Genomic DNA, 24,511 nt, shown 5'->3' on the forward strand with positions numbered 1-24,511 from the left:
TCCCCGGAACTGGGAGCTGAGAGGAGCTGAGCACACCCACGTTATCCCTGCGAGACAGAACATCCGAGCGCTGAAACTAAAACCGCAGGGATCCAACCACTCCAGAGCACAGCTGTGTAGGTGTCTGAACTGCTGCAATTACACTGCTTTCACAAAGCCTCTTAACAGGTAAACTTTGATCTTGAATGCACTGCCATTACACTACTGTCTCCTTAGTAAAACAAATTTCCCCGACTCAGATTAATGACTTAGTTCTGCTTGGAAGCATTTCGCTGTTAATTCTGTCCCTAAATCTACAATTTGTCCTGTAATCCCGGATGCTACCACACAAGGTACAGGGCTCAGTTGTTCAACAAAGGCAGGAGAAGCATCAGCCTGATAAATGTCACTGAAGTCAGGGTTAGTATGTTTACCCTAAGGGAATTACTGATAGAAATGTTCATTTCAAGAAGGAGAATATGTCCAGCTGCATTTCCCAGAAAGACATTTATGACATAAATGAAGGGAAAGGGAAGGGAAGGGGAAGGGAAAGGGAAGGGAAAGGGAAGGGAAAGGGAAGGGAAGGGAAGGGAAGGGAAGGGAAGGGAAGGGAAGGGGAAGGGAAGGGGAAGGGAAGGGGAAGGGAAGGGGAAGGGAAGGGGAAGGGAAGGGGAAGGGAAGGGGAAGGGAAGGGGAAGGGAAGGGGAAGGGAAGGGGAAGGGAAGGGGAAGGGAAGGGGAAGGGAAAGGGACGGGAAGGGAAGGGAAGGGAGGGGAAGGGAATAGAAGGAAAGGAAAGTTCCAGGAAGGGAAGGGAAGGGAAGGGAAGGGAAGGGAAAGGGAAGGGAAAGGGAAGGGAAAGGGAAGGGAAAAGGAAAGGACATTTAAAATGTTTTCCCTACTGAATAAAAGCTACTATTGAAACAAAGGCATCTTAGCCCAGCAGCTGTTGCAGAAAAGGCAGAAAACAAGTCTTCCAGAAGTCTTCCAGGCATATGGTGCACATATAAGTAGACAGAAAATCAAATTTCAAGCATTTCTAATAGAACTGGCTTCTGCTAATAAAGTATTAATGGGAAAGTCTGCTGGATTGCTGTAGTTCTGAAAACAATTTTAGGAAAAAACAGAGCAATGTAGTAACTGAAGAGCAGGTGAACTAATATACAATCCTCATTAATGAAGTCCTTTTTTCAACATCGAACAGAAGTAAAGCAGCTGCAGCTGGAGGTGTACTATTCTTTCCCAAAGAAATATATCAGGCTTGTAGGTGTACAAATGCATTTATTCAAAGCATGATTCATCAGTTTTCATCAGTTATTCACCATTTTTTCATCTCCTCCAATAACATGTTATAACTCTGCTCTTTCCTACATTCTTCTCTTTTCTATACCACCCCCAGGTACAAGTCATGGCTATACACTGGTTTTGTTAGTCACTCCAGATTTGAGGATTTTGTGCTGTGTAGCTTAAGCCAGTCATGCCCATTCCATGAGAAAGGCTGAGGCTGAAGTTTAAAACAGATTTGCCACCACCACAGTTTCACATTTCCTTGTTTCAGCTGTGAACTACTTCTGGATAGTCCCAAGCTTGGCAGTGTGAGCTGACACTGCAGCAGAGAAATCATCTCCAAAGGCAATGTGCACCAGCCCTGACTCCACATGCTCCAAAATCATTAAGAGTTTGTTAGGAAAGCTGTTTGGAATCTCTTGATTCTGCTGCATCTTAGTCAGAAATTCCTGGACAGGTCTCATAATTACTAAGCAATAGCCAAAAGTCAGTCAAATACAAAATTCCATTAACTTTTTGCTAAAACTAGGCTAGCTTTGCTGCCCAGACCCTTGTCTTCCTGCTCTTGTAAGAATTCCTCCCTTCCCCCAACATTTTTGCCAAGGATTGCCCTCATCACAGATCACAGGTGGAGAGCATTTGCTTACAACAGAACAGAGCTGCAGCCTAAGGGAAAAGTTTGAGATAACTGGCAAGGATGGTTTTTATACTGAATCACAACCACGCAGTCTAGAAGTCACAATATAAATAAATAAATAAAATGTCTCCCCAACATTCAGGGAAGCTGAAATAGATTTACACTATGAAGAAAAAGAAACCTCCAAGCAATTACATTTTGCAAAAACTTAATGTGCCCTGACTAGAAAAGGACTTAAAACCTTCCCTAAAACTTTTCTGAAAGGCAACAGTGCATGAAAACTGTACATCCATAGAACACTTCAGTATTGGTGCACATCTTTCCTTTTAAAAAAATATATCAGACAGTTTGGAAATTGGCATGGAAAAATTGAATGTTAAGTTTAAAGTGACTTTGTTGAGTTGAGATACTGGATAAGGCAGTTTCTAAGATTTTGCTTTACAGAAAGTCTGACATAGAATCATAGAATAACTTGAGTTGGAAGAGATTCACAAGGATCATTGAGTCAAACTCCTGGTTAGTTGAACGGAGTTCATGTGATGGTTTTAGCTCCTGACTTTAAATGGCTGTTTGTAAGAATATTTACTTTCCTTCTGTAGATGAAAGTTGGGTTGGTTGGTTTCTTTTTGTATTTTTACCAGCCTGCAAAGTGATTGAGCTTTAGGCATTCTGTGCAGCAGAAGTGCCACCTCGTGGCTCCCTTAATCCTTGCTGGGTTTGATGTTGCTATTTTTTGGGTTACATTCATTTTACTAAGAGAAAAATCTAATTTTTAAGAGAGTTCAGTCCACAATCCATGTAAGAAAGATCCTACCTGGTTGCCACGCTGGTGGACTGACACTGTGAAGGTCCCTTGCTGGAGGACACTGATCACTGTAGTTGGCAGGACTAGTTATTCCAGAGCAGGAGAAGGAGAGCATTAAAACTGTCATTTTAAAGGTCTGAAAAGGACCCACAGTCCTGCCCCTTATCGCCCATTCCTGCAGCATTTCATCAAGGAAGGTACTGAGACCAAGAGGACTGGTAGGTATGCCTGGAATGTCAAGTCCTGCTTCTTTACACACATTAAAGGCACCACACATTTAAATAACAGAAGCTCCACTTGAGGAAACAAGAAATTAAATACCTTTTAAACCATCTGCTAAATGCAGTTTGAAAGTCTAAAATTCTTTTTTTATGGGCAGTCTCTGCCTTTTATACTGAAAAATTAATTGGATATATGTATTTTACAGAACAAATCCACGATTCAGCAAGAAAATTAATGAAATGAAGAAACAGTTGGAGCCGCTGCCAGGAGCAGTCATTTCAGACCTAGCAACCTTGGAAAATGACCTTTTAAATAATGAATTTGGAAAAATAACATTACAAAGCAACAAAAATGAGTGTTATCTACCTATAAAGTCTGCTAATAGCAGTAGCTTCCAAAGAATGGAGGCATTGAATGGATCATGGAAACGCTCTAGAGCTGATGTTCCTGTATCAGGCATCCTAAGTGTTGAACTGCCCCATGCACCTCCTAAGGTAACTCTGGGTTAGCTCAGGGTCTGTGTCTGCCCCGTACAATCAAGTACTCTGAGCTAGAGGACAGGAGTGCCCAGTTGTGCAGCCTTATTAAAGTGAGGAGATAACAAAATTAGTCCTAGAAGGGCTACCATGGCTTCCCCAAGTACTTAGGAAAGGATAACTAAACAAGGAGGAATTCGACATCATTAGACAAGCCATTAATTATTCATCACTCCATAAGCAGTGAAATGCCTCCCTAAAAGTGGCTTTTAAGCATACATGCTTTACACAATTGGAAGAATGTCTGATTCAGGTTCAAGTACTGTTTAAGTAGTCCATACTGATACAAAAGAACTTCTGAGTTTCTGCAGTGCATCTGAAGTTTTTCTATTCCTTGATCCATGCCTAAAAAGAATAACTAGCAAAAGCAGGAAATTCTAATTTTTGTCCAAGCTTAAACTAGAGCATGATTATTTTTTCTGTAAAGGAAATTACTCCCTATTTAATTGCATTTTCTTTTAACTTTGAAATCTATCCTGTTGAAATAAGATGGAAGTCCTTTTTCTTATCCATGTTTTCCTGCAGAAGATTCTCCCCACCTTTCCCCTCCCACTCATTAAAGCTGTGTCCTTAAGCTGAAAAACATAGTTCCCAAAAGTCTGTGCAGCTCTCTTGGTACTGGAAGGGGCTTCAGTGTCTTCTAGAACCTTTTCAGGCTGAACAGCACCAACTTTGCCTGACTCCATAGGAGAGATGCTCCAGGCCTCTGTCCACCTTTGTGGGACTCACTCCAGCAAGTCCAAATCATCCTTATGTTGGGGGCCCCAGAGCTGGACACAGCACCCAGAGAATCCCAGACCCACTCATTCAAGAGGTGTGAGTGAATATAATCAACATCCTTCCTAAGCAGGACTCCACAACACCCAAAGTCATTTCACAAGAGAAACAGTTTCTGTGATAAAGATTATAGCCACAGATTATGGAGAAGACATGCTTCTTGCTTTTTTTCATTATTTAAAGAATAATCACTGGTGGATTTTAGGAGGTTTTTGTGAATTGAAACAGAAAATGAGAATAGGTAGAGAAGCTGAGCCTTAATCCTCCAATTTAATTTCCTTTAATCTTGCTTATAGAATATATCCTCCTTTTTAACTACCCATTTTTTTTCACCAAAGCCTGGCACGTTCAGATCCTCTTACACCTTTTTTCCATGAAATACATGCACTGCTGTTCTCCAGACAGACTTTTCTCCCCCCTCTCCAGGTTTCTCCACCTCATGCTTGATGCTCTGTTTTGGCTCCTAATCCAGGATGGATAACACAGCAAAAGTGGAACAGGAGAAGACGGCGCATTGCAAGTGGCCCTTTGGCAACCTGCAGGGCTCACACTTACAGCAAATACTCTGAGCGCAGGTAGGGTGGCGAACACAACATTAAGACTAAATAAAAAACGATTTATATTATCCCCTGCTGAGGTCTGAAGCTGGGATAGGTAATTTGTTCCAAATGGAGGAGGAACACTACAGACTACAGTGCTCCAGGCTTTTCTGGGTCTCGATCGTTTAACTCATCCCGGGGTTTCTTCACATAACCTGACCTCCAGTTGTTTTTTGAACAAAAGAGGTAACTGCTGAAGGTTGTGGAGAAGATAGAAAGGAGACAACCCCTAATTACTGGCTGATTTCATCTGGAGATGCATTATACTCAATACTTAGCAAGAAAAGAGACTTAAAGGAAGCAGCAATTCTTAAACCAACACAAACATCAGCATTTTTGTTCTTTATTAACTCAAAAGGCTTTATTTAAAAGCAGCAGGCCTAGCAAAATAAGGAACAATCTAAAAAGACCCCCTGGTGACATAGACACATTCGATTTTCTCTGATAAAAGACAAAGACCTGCAAATCTTGCAATGTATCATTTGCTTCCAAGGACAGTAACATATAGCCTGTGATTTTAATGATTGTCCTGCAACTGATCATTTTGAGAAGCACAGGATAAAGTGCAGTTAAGCTAAATATTATTGTCTTACCCTTCCAGAGCACAGTATTTCATTTAAGCCATTCAGGTAGATGTAGTTTTGAGGGTAAGAAGTAGATTTGAAAGCTTGTTTGTAGTTTTGCAAGCTCCAAGACCTCCGCATAATTTAGACTAGTTCACATTTCAAAAACTTCTCAGAAACTTCAAAATATCTTACACATTTTAAATGTTCAGCTTAGAATAAAGCTGCTACAGGGTCCAGTTCTGACTTTGCATATATCAGTACTTTTGAATCAAGACAAATTTCTCCCAAGAGAGAATCTTCTTTCACCACTCAAAATAATTATATTGCCACCATTCATATTAAGAGAAAAAGACAGATGGCCTTTGCCAGAGATGCTCTGGTGTGCCCTTACAGAGTTAATTGGAGGACTGACATCTGAAAGAGCTCTCTATCTCCCAGGACTCATTTTCTCTTTATTCATACTGTACCATCCTGAAAGACAGAAACATTTAACAGATGCTCCCTAGACATGCATTGTTTTTCCTAATATTTTCACTCTGTGGTATAGCAATCCTACCCAAAACCTCACCACAAGCAGCATCCTGAACATAAAATATCTGCTGCCAGCAGAGGAAGTTGTCTGTTTCCCTCTTACCTAAGAGAATTATCAGTGCATACCAGGAAACAGTGTCAGATATGCTCATCAGTCACAAGTAATTACAGATCCCTATCATCATTGTTTTTCCACACAGTCACCTTATCTCTGACAAGACACAAAAAAAGCTTCCACCGTTGTAGGAAGGATTTGTCCCAAGTTTGCTGTCAGAAAAACAAGAAAATAATGCATAAGAGCCCAAGTATTTTTACTCTTGTTTGTAAATAGCAAGAAATCAGATTTTTATTTTCATTTCATCAAATGTAAAGTTTGCTAGCTTGTAGGCACCTCTTTACAGTTGTTTTTTAAAGAAATATATAATATTGCTTTCTAATGTAACTTTTGACTGTTTTTGTAGGTGTCTAATTAAAACCACATTCCAATGTATGTCCTCATGAGTGAGGACCTTGTCCCTTGATCCATCAGGAGAGTCACTAGAGCTTTGGCCATGCAGTGTTTCACTATATAAGAATCTAATTAAATTAGCTGTATGAATTGAGTGACCTATATGGAACCATCAGTGATGGAGAGATACTATAACCTGGAAGGAAAATTATCACAAGAGAGCCTAAAATAAGGAAAGAAGGTGCAAGTAATAAGAATAAATCTGCTGAATAGTCCGAGTACTGGAACAGAAGCTGTGTTTAGAAGGGGAGTGTGTCAAGAGATGGTCCACACAAAGAAAACAGTAACAAGTTATTATAATTCTGAGGCACTTAGCAGAAAAACATCACAGAAACAGAAGAATTTAATTTCTTTCCATTTACTACCAACTGCAATGGCCACATGCTGTTCTGTGTTTGTATTTATTGTGTATTTTTGTTTGTGCCACCAGAATATAAGATTTTCCAGACAGAGCCCAGCTGTTTGTTTGGCACAAACTTCCCTATTATACAATTCTGGGTACACTTAAATAGGGGCTATACATGCTATGTTAATTCTCTCCCTGAAGCAGACTAATTAAATCAAAACCTGATAAAACAGTGTTACAATTTTCACAGAAATCAACAGAATCAAGGACATCACAGTCTTAACTCTCCAGGGGACCAATGTGTGAAAAACTGAAATATTTTAAAAACCTGTAATTAGAGCAAAACCATACTCTAGGAGTAGTGACAGACTCAAGCCTTGGCGCATCTGGTGGGAAGCTGCCACTCAACTGATGCTGCATCCTGTTGTCAGTGCAGTGCTGAGCATGGGCACTGAAATCTGCCTCATGGCTCACATTGGAAGCCTGTGGTAGAGTTACTTTCAGGCTAGATCATCATTTTCATTCCAGGACACCACAGTTTATACTGATTCACAGAGCAGCACTACCCACAGCAGGGATAGTCCATCCCACTGCACTGGGGTTGTTTCCTTGCACCTGCTTAAACCTGCAGGAGTTTGCACATTCCTGATTCTGTTGCTGTCAGGAGGCCTGTGCCTGCCATAATTCAGACTTAAATATCTAAAAACCTGGAGAACACCCAGGGGCTGTACCCTCTTTGCTGTTTCTGTGGTATTTTCTGCCTTATTGTGTTGCTGTACCCACAACAGAGCAGATTCTGCTACATACAGGTTCTTTATGGAAGAGCATTCATGGAACTTCCATTTAAATATGTACCTGCTCTTGTGATCCAATCTAACCTTCTTATAAAAAGTTAAAATACATGCTGACACTGGGTTTCATGCCCTTTGCATTGACATAAGAGACTACACAAGGTACAAGAACAGAAGGCAGCTCACTGCTGATTCAAAGGTGTCTTCAGAAGATGTGTGTTAATCCCCTGTCACACTACAGCTCTACAGGAAAAACATTTACATGAGCTGCTATGAAATCCATACAGTAAAGTTTGTTCTCTGATTTGGTGGCTGCAATTCTTCAGTTTCTGAGACACATACCCAAACAAACTCTATTAAAGGGAGTCAGATAGTGAAAACACTGAAGGATAATTGAAAACCTCAGAGGGCACCAGAATTTTATCAAAATCTTATCTGCACCTGTCAATGCTGCCCATTTGTTGCATATAGCAAAAGCAAACTCGAGCCAGTAAAACACCCAATATAGATTAAAGTGGATAAATTGAAGGTTTTGTTTGTCCAGGGCTTACATTTTCTTTATGGCACATCTTGTGCCTGATTTACTTGTCCTAATGCAGGTCACTGTGAAGAGTATGTTATTAAACCTTTTAATTTCAAACATACTTCTCCAATTTCAATTTACAAGAAAACAGAAAATACATGACTGAATCCCACTTGATCTCCTCACACTACTTCTGTCAGTGCATGGGCTTTAATTCCAATCAGGATAAACAAATCCATAGCAGAGATTAGTACAGAGAAATACATGCCAATTTTATAGGAAAATCTTGCCTTTTTTTTTTTTTTCTAATTCTGGGCAGAAGGGGTCCAAGAAAAACCATGTGAGAGGCAGCACTGCTTCAGTACCTCGTATTTTCTTTTATTCTCATGTCAGCTGGTATCATGGGATTGGTAGCAGTTTTAATCCTCATGGCCAAACATGTTATAACTAATGATTAATAAATTACTTTTTAAGCAAAACATAAGTTGCAGACTGCTAGGGTAGTGACTTTAGTAGAATGAAATACCTTGTCAGACTAACACAGGCCTGAAGATGCCATCAGGCAATAAATAGCTTTTCACTGCTCTGGTTCACTTTCATACTGAGCATCAGTGCATGGAGCAAGACAACAATTTGGTCCTGAATAGTTGGGGTTTTTTCAAAGTGTGATGGTGTAGCTGAATACTTTCAAGAGTAAAAATGCTTTCAAAGCAGCATATAATTTAAAGTTCATAAGTGAAAGAAAATGGAAGGCTCATCAACAAAAATGTCATTTCTAAGAAAAAAGGCAGATTTTCTTTTTTTTTCTTAAACACTACTCATGACTCCAAGGGAAAAATTCAATGTCTTACAGAACTAGTAGGGGAAAGCAGCAAGGACAACAAATGTCAAGTTAAAGTCGATGTATTTGCTGGTGTGTCATTTAAACAGTGCCTGAAGGATAATCCCAGCAAGATGGGTATTTCAACTTGGTTTAGCAGCAACCCTAGCTGGGGTAAGAAAGTCTTATCACTTTATTAGAACAACAGTGTAATTAGAGGAGAATTTGGGAAGAAGTAGCTGTAGTTTGTGTTGGTATTTTTACTTTTAAAATTTTTGTATAAAGATTTGGCAGGATAATTTCAGCAACCAGCTTGAAACTGTGGATGTTTATGATTTTAGCAATTAGTATGCCAAAAGGCTGACTGTGCAACAGACTAAGAAATGTACTGTTCTTGTCCATAAAAATACAACCTATATTTATGGGTTTTACCTCTTATGTTTTAAGGATGGCAGAGTACAGCCCGTTTTCTTTTGCACTTTTATATGTTTTACAGCAGTAGACTCTTTAACCCCAGACATCTTCATTCCCTTCCAAATAGTACCTGGAATTCAGATGGCACATTAAGATTTGTGTAGTTTGACCTTCCTTGCCTTTCATGCAGAGCTCCAGTGGCTCTGACTAGCGATGTTTGGGACACAAATAACAATTTTCATCACAACTTATTTGCTTGTTGGGATAGCATGAATGCTCTGTTAGAGGGTAAGTGTTGAAAACAGGTTTTCTCATTAACTCATTAACTCACACTGAGTTTATACTGGCTTTAGCATCTTCTCCCATCTAACCCACAGAAACACAGCATCACCAGCTTCCTTTGAAGTGCCACATTTGATTTTCTTCTATACAGTGAAGAAAAATTACTCCATAAAATGAATAATAAATGAAAGGAATCAAGCACTGTTCTTTGGCATTACACTGATAAGTGGAGACTCTTCCTCAGTTAAGAGGTGCTGAGTGATCAGAGCACCTGAACCTGCAACTGGAATGTCAAAAATCTGCCTTCATTTTCAGTTGCAAGCCACATGCCAGTTTTCATACTGAAGGCTCCATGTGGAGCACATAGTGCTCAGAGCCCCACTCAGGCAAGGAGGAAAATCCTTAGAATATAAAGCTTAAAGAAAGTACTGCATAACATGTCTAGACTGGGAGAAAGACAGCAGAGAGTTTTCTGGCCTTTGCCTCTTCCTGGACAGTCTTGTACCATGTGTTCTTGGGAATTTCTTGACATGTTTTGCAAAAGTCAGGACTGATTGAAGAATATACCCAGAAAAGTGTTTTCCATAGCATTCAGAGAAAACAATTCAGCACCAGAGTGTTTGGTATCTGTGGTTAAGGAAACTTGCCTGACTCACCAACAAGGAATAGCTCACCACCTGAGCTGGAACTGAGGCCCCTTCTTAGCTACAGCCTCTCCACAGCCCAAGTTCCCTCATCAGCTCGACTCCAGGTTTCCCATAGCAGAGTCACAGACCTCCAGATCCTTAAAACATTTTAATCGTGGTGCAACAGGCTGGGCTGGTGCCTCCAAGGAGGGATGTGAAACAAAGGAACATCTGGGCTTTTATCCACTTACAGTCTCTGGGTGGGAAAGTCCAGGGGTCCTCAGCTCCTGCCATGTCCCTGTCCCTCACCTGGCTGTGAGGTCCCCATGCCCTCAGTTCACAGCCTCTTGCCTCGGGACCGTGCCCCTCAGCTCAACCTGCAGCTTGTACCCCAAGCTATCTGCACTGAATGTATTCCCCAACATCTACAGTGCCCAGTTTTAAACTAGTAATACAATATTCTTTAGCAGACAGGAGTATGGTGCTTAAGGTGACGATGGCATGTGGCCAGAGCCATTCTAAAGACTGCCTGGCTGTTCAAATTGAGATATTCTGCACTGAAAGCATCATCATTGTTCTCAATGGTCTATTCACTTAAAATAGTCACACAAGTAGACCACCATTAAGAGCCAGCAGCTTTTCCTTTGGGCCCCCTCCTCTTTTTATTCATGGACTTGAAATAGAAATGGCCTCGGACAAACATTTTCATTTTGAAACACTTCCTACTCTGAAGTAATCTCCAGCATCAAAATGAACAACTGCAGCGTGAATGAAACCATGTAAGATCTGACTTTTGCCAAGTACCACCATCTGGATATTTAAATCCACAAAATCTCTGCTATAGGGGCAAGTGCAGCTCTTACATTTCAAGAAGTGGGAAATCACCCACTCCTCAGATGTATCTACCTCTTGGAGCAGACAAGGTGCACAAGGATTCCAGCTGAGGTAAACCTGTACCAAGGAACCTGTTCACCTGGTCTCACTGCCTACCTGTGATGAGACTGAGCACTTAAAGCTCTTGAGTTCATTCTGTTTGCAATGATGTGCACACTCTTCTGAACAGGAAAGAAACAACTCTTCAGAACCCATTGGTTTGTGCCTCCTCATGCTTCTCTACCTGAAGCTAAAGGGTTAGAGGCAAACAGGTACAGTGAGCAGCTGTTTTATAACTGCAGCATGTGTATGTGTGGAGAGACCAAGCCAGAGGCAATTGCCCTTTTTCAATTAACACCTTCCATTATATTTGCAGTTTTCCTTACAAGCTTTGGATTCGTCCTCTAAACACCATCACCACTCACTGCTAATACCAGACACTAGCTCTACACATCTAGATAGGGGAAAAAGGTGGATTGTTTGCCCCATTGCCAACCTTTATTGCCAAGTTACCTTTCAAAATCTAATGACAACAGTATTTTGGAAATTCTCGAGTGTAGTTTGTGTAATCTGGGTCTGTTATTTAAGGAAGTCACCTTGTTGCACTGTTCCTACTACATTCATACTCCATATTTGATGTTAAGAGCATCATCTTTGGTGGAAAGTCAAGAGAAGAAATCCCCCAGGCTCCTGGGCTATAATTCACTTTGCCCTCCCCTATATCTGTATAGGTCAAAAGGAAGTTTATACAGGTGCCTCAGATTTTGACATAAAACCCCAACTAGATTATGATCCAAAACTACTGTCTGCCATAGCAGTCCAGAGCTTTATCCAACCAGATTTTGAAAAATCTCCACAGCTGGAGGCTACACCACATCTCTGGGCAAAATCTGCTTGACTAGCCTAACGATGAGAAAGTTTTTCCCTTAAATTCAACATAAACCTCTATGACTTCAGTTTATGTCCTTTGCCTCTCAGCTTCCTGCCACACAGAGCTGTAAGAGCCTGGCTCTGTCTTCTTGGTAACTTGCTCAAAGGTACAGGGAGGCTGCTGACAGGTCCCCCATAGAGCTACACTTTCCCCATAACCTATCAACACAGGATACCATGGGACTATGGTTTATTTTATGAGATGCAGCTCTGCATGTGCAAATTATGATTTCCAAGGGAAACTGCAGCAGTTTTATCTGGAAACTGAAGAGCTCACATTTTTGCCAGCAGCAAAATTTAAAAAAAAAAGCAAAACAAAACACCCCAAAAGCCTGGTTAGAAATATAGTCTTGCTTGCCAAAATATACCAAAAAAAAAAAAAAAAAGAAAAAGCTAAAAACCACAGTAACTCAACACTAAAAGTAGAACACCCACCTCCTGGTTATCCCAGTATCTCAGGCATAAGACTGCTCTGCAGAACAGCCGCATTCACAAATAGAACAGTAAATCCCTAGCAGCATTTATCTAAATACAGAAAAGCATATTCCATACAGAAGTTTAGCAACAAAAACAGAGAATGTCTGATTTAGTAAATCCAGTTTGCCTTACTTATTATTTAGCAAACACCTTCTACAAAAATCCTACAGTTTGTTGACGCCAATCTGAAATGTGTTGAAGTAGGATACACATACAGAATGTCTTATTTACTAAAGCAGAATTATTTTTAGAAAAGCTGAATGTAGAACAAGCTACATCTTGCTCTAACTTACAGCTGAGCATCCTGTTTACATGCTGATGTCCGTGTTTATTTTTTTTGGTTACAGGAAGCAATGCCAAAAGACTTGAAATAATTTTGCCTCCTGCTGCCTATCAAGTTATTCCACTCCCGTAGGAAACAATGGCTGGGGGTCAGGTTAACTCATGCAGAGAAATGCAAAGTGCAGAGTTTCACCCCTCTAAGACAATGCCATTTTAACAGCTTTGCTGCAAGGATTTGCTTTGCCAGGCTTCTTTGCCCAATCTGTCTCTCTGAAATATGTACAACTTCCTTCTGGCACTTTTGCTTAGAATATTCTTTAAATTACTTTTCCTTCTCTCCAAACCTTGTTCTCTCACTTATAGTACTAACATTTTCACATTATTTGCCCTCTATCTTCAAGCTGCAGTCTTAGCACATTAGTCAGATGCAACAGCAGCTTCTACATTCTATTCTGGCATTTTCATTTTATTAATTTATATCTTGAAAAATAGAATGACTGGCCTTACAGAGGGTTAAGAGGAGGAAGCCAGGACAGTTCTCCATATGAATCTCTGTGCAAGTGCCAGCTGGATTTCACAGCCCCGTGCTCGGCAAAGCACAGAACAAGAACACTGTTAGTATTCTTGGAGTGCTCTGAAGAGGAACAGGAAAAGGCAAGAAAATAATCTTACTCTGTACCAGAAAGAAGTGCTGGAAAGTCAAAGAGGAGAATTCAAACTCCATCGTCCCCAGCACATAACCACCATCACTCAGTCACTCTCAGGCATCACAGTGACACTAAAGGTAGTAAGTGGTATGTGAAAGAAAGGAAATACTGAGGTGTTGTTGCAGCATATCCCCCTTTCCTCCTGCTCTCCATGCCCTCCAAAGCTGAACAGTACTCCCATGATACTGAAAATACTGATTGCTGAACCTCTGCCCAGGAGGGGACCCACCATGCACCCATTCCTCTTGGGATATATTTTACAATTACATCCAAAGTTCCTGATTCCACTTTTCCATTGCCTGTAAAATGCAGGTTAGAGTTTGTGTTAGAAAGTCCAAGAATCTTAGGTACATCTGAACAAGGCTATGAGTGAAATGAAATTGCCCCACTGGCAGAGGGTAAATGTCCCCCATTGATTTCAATGCGTCACAAAATGTATGGTGCCTTTTATTGTAATGCAGCAAGAATAAATCGGCCTTTCATCATCAAGAAGAGATAGTATTCCTTGTTCTGGAGCTCTCTGCCTTTCAGAGAGGAGTGTGCTCTAAAATATTGTCACTTTTGTTGCTTCCAATATGTCAGCTTGGAAAGGAGATCACAGAAAGAAGAACAGGCCAAGACAAACATTTTACTGCCCCGTTTTCTGCCCTGATTACGATTGCTTTTGGGTTGCTATCAGTAAATTTTAGTATCTCATAGCAGCCAGATGAAGTTTTTTACTGGGCTCAATATCCTTACAAGGTTCAGACTTTGATGAGATCGTATTTCATTTTCAGCCATTGCCCAACTGCAGTGTGTTTTAATTGAAAATTAGCTATTATTTGGCTATATCTTGTGTCACACTCTGTTTCACACCCTGGAAGAAGTATTCAGGAAATCACTGCATCCCTAACCACCTTTGTAGACTCAAATAAAAAGGTTTTATTCACTCATGTGCTCAGTGTGATGGGAAGGAAGCATAAACCAGGTGTGACTGCAGAGCTGTGGTACAGCACCACTGGAAGCAGCACTGTGTCACTGTGTCCTTCTGTCCTCCCTGTATCCCTGAGTCCTCCTTGTGTCCTCCCTCTGTCCCTGTGTCCTCCCTGTGTCCCATGCTCCACGTCCCAAGCAGGCAGCCCTGGGTGTACCCTGGGTGAGCTCCTGCCTTCTCCAGGTTCTAAGTGGACCTCCTCCATGGAGAAATTGTGATTTACTTTTTACTTAGTGCTGCCTACAAAGAGCCTCTCAATTTTTAGTCCATTAACAAATCTTTCCTGGGATCTATTAACATGTCACTACGGAATGCCTTTTCCTTCAAAGTTTAATACCTCTTAACTCTCCCTTAATCACATTGCTCTACTCCACTTCATAGCCTGCGGCTTCAGGGAACCTTTGCCTTTTATTAGTGCCCATATACAATCATGTTGTCATTTCAAAATCCAGTGCTGCTCTGGGTTTCATAAATTCTTATCACTTTGATTTACTCGGTGTGTCCGCAGCTCCCCGAGAAGGGAGATGTGCAGGCAGGGCAAGGGATGAAATGTTACAGTACAGAGCTGTGCCTGTGCATTCTTCTGCTGGGAGCAGCTGTGCCTGACAGGAGACGCAGTCCCTCCTTCCTGCAGTGGTGGCAGGAAATGTTAACACTAATATTGGTTTGGTCAAATCCTTGGGACAACCCCTGGAGGTATTGAAAAGATGTGGAGATGTGGCACTTGGAGACATGGTTTGGTGGTGGACTTGGCAGTGCTGGAGCAATGTTTGGATTTGATGATTTTAAAGGTCTTTTCCAACCTGAGTGATTCTGTTATTGCTGTTCTGACAGTTGGTGAGAGCTGAAAACACTTCCCTGCTCACAGCTGTGAGTTTCCAAATGAAAAACTGATTGCTCCTACCTTAGCAGTGCCCCATAAAGGAAGAACTCTGATGCCACAGCCTTGTGAGGGTCACAGCATTTCTGTTTTGGCCCATGTAGAAGCTCTGCTGACTGCCTGGTGAGGGAGGGAAGAGACTACCTGTCTGCGACCCGTTTTTAATGATGTGCACCTCTGGGTGAGGAAAAAGAATACTGAAAGTCCTTCTTAGAAATCCACATTGAGGTATCTGTTTTATCTGTTGTTTGAGGTGATATTTTGCATTTTATAAAGGTGTTTGTGAGTGACATAAGAAAGTTTCAGTGTGATAAAACAGTGGTCTCTACTTGGTAAATCCCTTATTTATGTCAAAGAATTCATTACTGAAGATGACAAAACTAAGATTATGAAATTGTGTAAAAGCAGCTCCTGACAATTCTCTTGTGTTTTTGGTTTATTTTTTTCCCAGTGCCATTTCTACTGAGAAGCATATTATAATGCAATTTAAGGTGCTATAGTATTAGGAACATGAACAAGATGGATTCACTAATTAAATAGAAACAAGGTCCAGCCTGACATCTCTAAAATACAGCAGATCCCCTCATAGCCACATGCTTGTCTCCCTGCTGTTAGAGATTTGTCATTTGCAAGGTACCTGGGTTTTGTCTCAGCATCATGTCAAAGAATCTGAAAAATATCTCTTCTCTCTTCTAATAAGACACCATCTGCCTTTATTTTTAGAGTAGCCTCCAAGTAGGCATTGTCTGGGTCTGTTTAAGCACTTTTTGTCTGTTCCCAGTTTCTTTACAAGAGTTTTTTGATTTTTTTCCACACAAGTCAGAGTTGCTGCAATGTGCTCTGTCTGGTGGAAGTGTTCAAAAGCATTGGGAATGTGCAGCTTGTAGAGAATGCAGCTGCCTGCCTGTGAAATGGTATTAGACACAGAGAATACAGTATATCGATTCTTTGGCATCTATATCAGCTTCCTGTTTATTTCTGAATATAATTTAAGTCCTAGCTTTTTACCTGGTTGGATCCTGACAGGTTGCTGGGTTTGTCTATATGAATTGCCATAGCAACTGTGGTGTTGGAGCAAAGAGTCATGAGCTTTAATAGCCTGGGGGTCTGCAGCAGAGCACTCTTAATTTAGAGGTCTTCATATCTCCAATCTGGTCGTTTTACCAGCTTGATTGGGCTTATTTTCTGTACTTCAGCATGACTCACATTGTGATCTGTGGGCTACAGGGAGAGGAGAGATGTGAGTTTGTCTTTTTTATTTAGGAAGGATTACATTCTTTGAATAAACACCATTCTAGAATGAAACCCAAAGTGTAGATTGGCCCAGATGTATATTCTGATGCAAAAGTTATGTTCCACTTTATTGCAAGGCTCGGGTTCACATCTGAAGCTGAGATGAGATACTGAGCACTAAAGCATCCCATTATCTTGTGCTGAAGCTGAATTTGGCCTGGGTTGTGCTGTGCCTCAGGTGCCTCAGCCTGAGCAGTGCTCAGGGGCTGCTCTTTGCAGCTCTCTGCAGCTCTGGACTCTTTCACAGCAGCTGCTTTACAATTGTTGTTCTCACAGCTTTGTTTAATTGTTCCCGTGGCTGTGCACCTGCAAACCCCAATAATTTTATATGGCAGGTTCTCATGGGAAGCCATTACCACTGGTGTGAAAATCAGCCCTTTCCCCCAGCGTGTTCATACCTCATTTTGTAGGTGCTGGTTTGTGTTGGAGACAACTGAAACAACAAAGCAGTGTTTGTATACTCTGTACTATTAGTATTTTAAACCCTGAAATATTAGCCAATAACATGTGCACAGGAGGTTAATGGCCAGTGTGCAACAATTTCTCCAATTACTGCACTCAGCTGTAATCAAGCCACAAAGAGGGAGTTTGGGTTGATCCCACTGGGAAAAAAAGCATATAATAAATAGTGGGAAAGCATGCAAGAAAAATCATCTTTCTCTTCATGCTCACCAGTGCTGCACAGGAGAGACAGCCCAGAGGACACCCACCTGGCTGGGAACCCCAGCACTGCTCTTCCCAGCTGCCCACAGAGGAGTTTTCCCCTCTCAGAGGAGTTTTCCCCTCTCCTTCTGTGTGTCCTCATCTGCAGACCCTGCTCACACTATTCTGAGAGTGTGGCTCAACATCCTGCATGCAACTGCCCCAGCAGTGTGAATGAGAATCATGCGAATTATTGGGTAGGAAAAGTCACAAATGGTGTTATGGCAGATAAATCACATGGCATTTTTTTGTTTTTCACTGGGTCTGCCTCACTCTTATGGTGGAGAAAGCAATAGCCACTCAAATTTTATGCCTTAAATAACACAAAATTTCAATGTAGATTTCAATATCGATAATAACAAGTATGTAGTTGGTAATTTGATCAGTATTTACACATACCTACCAGCCATTACAGTTTTACCTGCCATACTGAACCTTTTTTTATAAAAATTGTGCAGCTGGGGATTTTCTCAGTTGAAACAGCTGGGTGTCAAGAGCCAAACTGCCCAACCAGTCAGAAGTAGAGACCTACCCACTCATTTTTTGACAGGTATGGCTTTAGTCACAGTTTCTGTGAAAATAAATATCATTGAAAATACATTTTCTCTCTTACCACTGAGACAGATTTTAACAGTTGTGGACATTCCCATGTCCTTCAGATGAATGAAGGCTACCTATCTTCTTCCTAAAGCAGCAAACATCAAGCAAAAGGAACTGAAATTACTCTGAAAAAGCAACTTTATGTGAATCTGGAATATCCAAAGGTGCACTGACCTATTCATTCACATTACATTTCCTTGACTGCTGTTGCTTGTAGAGAGAAGAGTAAAGCCAGAAAATTCACTCAACTTTTGCCTTTTGGGAAATCCCACTCTGCACTTCTCCTTCCTTAGAAAGCTTCAAGAGCCGCTGTTTTCACAGCCTGAGTGTTAACAGAGGTGGCTGCTGTGATGCACTTACCAGGTGGCTCTGTCAGACCCAAATCTTGGTTTGGAATGGGGGAGAAAAAGGAGAAAAAGTGTAAGACAATGGTAGTTTTAGAGTCTCCTTTCTCAGCTCACAAGCTGGAGATAGGAGCAGACAAGCTTTACAATGGTGTGGAGAAATCAATACATTTTCATTGATTCTTGTAGCTGCAGAACTCTCACCCAGGCACAAGTACAAGGGGTGAGAGCATGAGTACATGACTGTCCTGCCACACTACCTGTGCTCCTCAGAAATCTGCTCTTAGCTTCACCAGGGATGGAGCCTCCGTGACATGACTGCAGTAACAGCAGCTGACCCAGGATCCCTCTCAGCAGGGGAAAACAGGTCCTGCAAATTATCCCCTGAACAGGCCACAAACTCCAACAGAGCCAGCTGAAGGCACAGCTTCATTTCAGGAAAATACTGCCTTTACAAAAGACTATTTTCAAACAAAGTCTATAGAAACAATGCATTGTATTCCAAAAGAAAGAGGTCCTCAAAGTTACATATGAAGAATGACACAGAAATAGAAACATCAGAACAAAACAGCTTGAAAAACCAGCTAAGAGGTTGCATAGTCAGAACAGAATGTAATTAAAAATTTGGAACAAGCATATACTTTTGAAACAAAAGGAATTGGAAACAAATTATAAAAATTTGAGTAGGAAAAATGAAAAATAAAAAATAATTGAAGCAGACTTGTGAGGGTTACATTTAGTTTACATTTTTGCAAATCCTCTAAAGACATCAGTGAGAGCCTTTTAGAGTTGTTTTGATTTTGCAGAAACATTAATTTCCTTAATTGGCATTTTCAGCTTCTGTTCGAAAATTTCTGACCTGCTCAACTCTACTGAGAATCTGTTCATTAGCAAAGTGTGAGGGTCTGTCACCATTTTCAGCTGCTGCAAAGCTGTCAAATGGTGTAAAGCTTACTGGAAGGTCCTTTTACTGTTATGGCCCACCTTTGCAGGTGACATTTTAGAACAGATTTGATTGTGCCACAATGGACCTGACCTTTGTGCCTTTTCTTCCCGTTTCTTCAGCAGAGTCCATTATCTCTTGATCCAAATTCCTTCAACTCTTCTCTTTGACTTTGTGTTACTTTCCACTCCATTCCCAGGCTGCACCGCCTAACACCCTATACCTGCTTTTGATGTCACCAAACAGGGACAATGACTATAAAGTTATTTCCCTTTACAAGTGAAACCTGGAAGGTCTCTCTGTTGTTGTTCATTCTATTTCCATTGCTGGTGTAACTGTCCTTGTTGTTTTTCCCACTAGTGAAGAAAGGGCAAGTGTCATAATCACTGAAGCAAAGACTTTGCTTTGAAGCCGTATTGATTTTTCCTTTTCCCTTCTGAAGCTTTGCCAGGCTCCATAAAAGCCTGTCTCTTGTTCAGAAACTCTTTGGACTGAGAGACAACAGGGGCAGCAGAGCCAGCGGGGCGCAGTGGGAAGTTAGGGCATCTGCTGGGGAATGACAATCATGATAGCAGCAAGGGAAAGAAAGAGGTCATTTTATTTTTAACTGTGCTCTGAGAATGGTTGTGGATCAGAACAAAGCCGAATGGGAAGCACAGCTTTAATTCCAGTTGTGATTCCTCCTTGCCTGAACCTGAATATGAACATTTTTCTAGGGTTAAGCTGTTGACAGCAAGACACTGAGACCACTTAAGTGACAGCTTGGCTAGAGGCTCAACCACAAAGGTGACAACAGCAGGACATGGTGGCACAGTGCTGTAAGGATGTGAGCCTTACCCTGCACTGGACTGGGGCAGCAGAACTCCTGAATGAAGGTCCAGGGCTACCACAGGACTCCCACTCAAGGGATCTGAAACACTGCTTACTTAGGCCTAGCTTATGCAGAGCAGAAATATCCAACAGCATTTATTCAGCTCACACGTACTGCAAGGACCCAAAATTACAATTTCCTGCCACAAAATGCCTCTGCCTTTGGTGGGTTCCTTGCAGTCTGTGTCCACATACACTTCTTGATCATCTGTGCACTGGAGAGCCTCTCACTCTCAGCACAAACATAGGTGCTGGCTTTCAGCCTTAATTAAAGGTGGTGTCTCCCAGTGCCTCCACCACTCTTCCAACATATTTCATTCATGCTGACTCAAAGGAAAGAATGTCAGTTATTAAAACATCAATCCCACTTCTTGCCATGCTTCTGTACTTCTTGGAGCTGTCAGGTTGGAAGAGCTGGTCTTTCAAAACTCAGTAGATAAACAGCTGCTGCTAGAGCTGCATGTAAAATTACAGCAGCTGCCTTTTGCAGAGCAGGTCAAGTAATAACTATAGTAGTTTTCTACAGTTCTTTTTTTGGTTTGGGGTTTTTTTTTTTTTTTGTAAAATTACTACCTACTGCCAGAAATTAAATAACAACAATAAGAGTTATTCTTACTGCTTACGAGTGTAGTCTCACACTCCTAGTCAGAAAGTTCTTTAAAACCTAAAGATATCCATAAATGGCTTCCAAATTCTCAGATATTTTGAGAATTGTGCATATGAGACAGCTGGAAATGAGCCCTTTTTTTTTTTTATTAAGACATCAGAAAAAAAAATATTATCAACAACAATAACAGGGTTTTGTTGATTAAAGGATGTTTTCCACTATTCACTTGTAAGGGAAGTGAATCATTAAGTGCTGTCTGAAAACCTTCTTCACACTGAATAGAATGTTTTGTGGTCATTAGGGCTTGCAGGAATAGCCTGAACACCTCTGTGCTGCAGATCAGCTCTGCCCCAGCTGCTGATGCCCCTTGTCAGTGGCCTGCAGGCTCCCCCCTCTGCAACAGCACCACTGCTGCTTTTCCCTCCCCTTCCAACAACTCTACCAGCCAGGGCAATTCTGCAGCCTCTTTCTCCAAGGAGAGGAAGCATCTTAAAGCTGTGCCCCCCTGCACAGGGGAAGAAAAGCATAACTGCTGCTGTTTGCCCTGTCAGGACCTAAGCACAGCAAGTAATGAATAGAAAGAAGCTCTTTGGGTGTCCTGCTTCAGCTCTGACTTTGCAGTTTCCTGTGATATCTTTTGGGGAATGTCACATTGTTGACTTCTGCACCTGTGTTAGCCACCCAGTTCTCAGTGTACATTTGTTTTCATTATTCCTGCACCCTCCTGCTGTTTTTTCTGACAAGCTCAGGGGCTGAAAGCTGCTTTCCCAGACCTTTAAGTAACAACCCATCATCAGCTGTGCAGCTTGAATTTGTTTCCACAAAAGGCACATTACAAGACCTGCTTAATCAGCACTTACCTAAGTTTGCTCATGCCAGACAGAGTCAATTTACAGACCCTGCCTGCTGTTGACCCTGCTGTCTGCTCTGGGTTATTCTGGCCTGCCTCCACTTTCTGAAATTAAATGTTAGTATTTTTAATTGTAGGTTTTAACTCTTGCCTAATGGGGCAGAAGCTCATTACAGATCTGTCCAAGACAAGTGAGAGGGACCCATGGAAAGCAGCTGGAGTGGGATTGCTGACAGGGACTAAATGGGTCTGTGCCTCCCTGTCCTTCATCTGCCATGGAATGCAGATGAAAAAGGTCCAGTGCCACTGTCCCCTTGCTGCCCAGTTCCCAGGCACCACTGTGGGGCAGAGAATCCAGGTTTTGGAGCTTGATGCTTCACTCACTGCCAGTTTAACCCAGAGCAGCTCTGAGGCTGCTCCTCGCTCACGTTGCAGCTGAATGAGCTCAGAGCTGTTGGAGGAATTACCTTGTGGGCAGGCATCTCAGGCTTGCAGGGGGTAAATGCTCCGTGCAGGCTAGAAATCATGATGGTTTACTGCTATTCATTCCTTTTTGCTGGTGAAAACATGTGAAATAAAACTAGTTTATTCAGAATAATAATTGCAGTGTAATTTTGTAAAAATTTTGAAAAATATGGGCTATTTTTCTATATATTACTAAATAATAATAATTTTCTTTGACCAAAGAAAATATGAACTTTTTTTTTTTTTAGCCAAGAAATAAAAGATTGGTAAAATTATTATAACAATTCTTTCTCTTCGATTTTTTAATGACAATTTTCTTTTTTCTATGCAACTATCTATTGTTGATCCCATCTTAAAAATAGCTTCACATTGTGGGAAAAATGTAGTCTATCCTACATAGCTTGCTAGATGGGGTGTCAGAGGTCTGCAGTCTGAAAATTCCAAGTTCAGCTCCTTATAGTATGATCAGTTTTCACCCCCCACAACAGGTTATGCCCAGAGCAACACAGACCCAGGGTGAGCACCTATGAAAAAATAGAGTCAGCACCTACCTGAGGAATTGTGGACAGATCACAGAAATTATGAAGTCAGCTTCACAAGCTGATTTATGTCAACTATGAAGAAGCTTCAGATCTGCTCTACTTTGGAAACAAACAGCTGAAAATTTTAGCTACTGTCACCCAGTGTGCAGCAAAACCACAGAAGGTCTGCTGTGAGGTAACAGCTGTGAGAGTCAAGGTCACCAGCAAGCAACAACTCAGATTAAAATTTTAAGCTCAGAAAATGTTTGCTTGGTTTTTTTCCTAAGATTTTTTTTCCCAAGATTTAATTTGCTGTTTCTATTTCCTTTACACACAGATCTAGCTCCATTTCCATCATGGTAGTGATGAAAACCTGAAATAAGCTCTTTGGTTGCTCTCTCCAGCTCTGTTTCAGTCTGATGCTGTAAATCCCCTGTGGAAGGCTGAGACCACCTCTCCTTACCAACCTGCCCAGAGATGCTTTCAGTGCCAGTGCTGCCTTTTGATGGCCTTTCTTGCTCTTCCAGTGAGACTTTGGCACTGCCCAGACAGCTGAAGGAGCTATGGAAGCTGCAGGGTTTGTGGTGTAAAGCTGGATGGTTTTTTAAGACTGTCACAATGCTTGTACAGAGCAGCTGCATTCCAGTCACCAAGTTGGGATCTACCACATATCCCAGGGTTGTGTGTCACTAACATCAGCCAGGCAAAGACATTTTTACACTCAAAAGTTGAACAAGAATGTTCAGGATTTCTTGTTTCATTAACATGTACCTATAAGAATGAAGATGGAAAAGAGAGTAGATATTAATGCAAATCTAATTGCAGAAGCTGTCTGAATGCCAACAGGGAAATACCTGTTGTCAAGGATGAAAGACAAGACATCTCCCATTTCCCAGAAGTGCTCTTTATTAACTTTGTGAAAGTCAAGCAGCTAATATCCAGGTAAGTGTTCTTTTTGCACAAACTCCTGTGCTCTCCTCCTCAGAAAATGCCACACAGAATGCAGGACTGGAGGTAAGGACACATGGTCACAGTATTGAAAAAGGTTATTTTCTGCTAATTAGATGTGAACCATGTTTAATCATACCAACACCTCTACTGCAAACCAAAGGCTGCTATGCCTACTATTTGGGTTAATGAGATGGCAAATTATTCAAATAAATGTGAGTTTGATGAAGATATTGGAATCAATGAATCCAAGGAATGTTCACAGCTGTTATCTGAAATTCATAGTTTTCTAGCTTTGACTTCTGAGATAGCATCTTTACAGAAGCCTTACAGCTCAACAGGATGGACATGCACTTGGTGCTGATTGCACCACAGGTATTCCCCTTCAGCTGGTGCTTTTCCTATTGATCTCTCCTCTAAATGGGTGATGTTTAATAGCTTCATAAGCAATGAAGCCATCAATATCTGTCAGGATTCACACCTCTTTGACCTCAGTATGTGGCAAATATTGCTATCAGCTTTATGTGTTTTGTTCTGTTTGTTTTCAGCTTTTCAGTTAATCTGATTGCTACACACAGCATGAGCTTCAGAGGTTTGAACAAATGAAGCCAAGGCATTCATGTAGCTCCTCTCCAAGACATAAGTGATCATATTCTGCATAGCTCTCTTAATAGCACTAATGGTTTACAGGACAATCAGCTCTCTCTCTAGTTAAGTAAGTTTACAATGATTTATATACAGTATTGCTCTAAAGTATGTTTTATAAATCTTGTGGTCCTAAGTGCTTATCACATGGATGTCAGAGACCACACAGAAGTCTAAAAATGCTCATGTAAACCCTTCTGCAAATGCTTGACATCAATGCAGCTATTGTATATCTTCATGCTCAACACAGGTTAGAATAGTGCCACTCACTGTGACAGTGTAACTGGAGGCTGCTAAGCTGTCAGAAATAATTTATTATGCTGCTTACAGCTAATAAAACCCCGTGTGCTTTG

General features: G+C 41.2%; 1 long non-coding RNA gene across 1 annotated transcript; it reads left to right on the plus strand.

The window, feature by feature from the left end:
• LOC117000888 lies at positions 1–23,469 on the plus strand. Its single transcript, XR_004418867.1, has 3 exons — positions 1–168; positions 4,669–4,817; positions 23,391–23,469. It is a non-coding gene; the product is annotated as an uncharacterized LOC117000888 (long non-coding RNA).
• The last annotated feature ends 1,042 nt before the right edge of the window (positions 23,470–24,511 follow it).

This window comes from Catharus ustulatus, chromosome 10, assembly GCF_009819885.2.
Source record: "Catharus ustulatus isolate bCatUst1 chromosome 10, bCatUst1.pri.v2, whole genome shotgun sequence".
Lineage (NCBI taxonomy): Eukaryota > Metazoa > Chordata > Aves > Passeriformes > Turdidae > Catharus > Catharus ustulatus.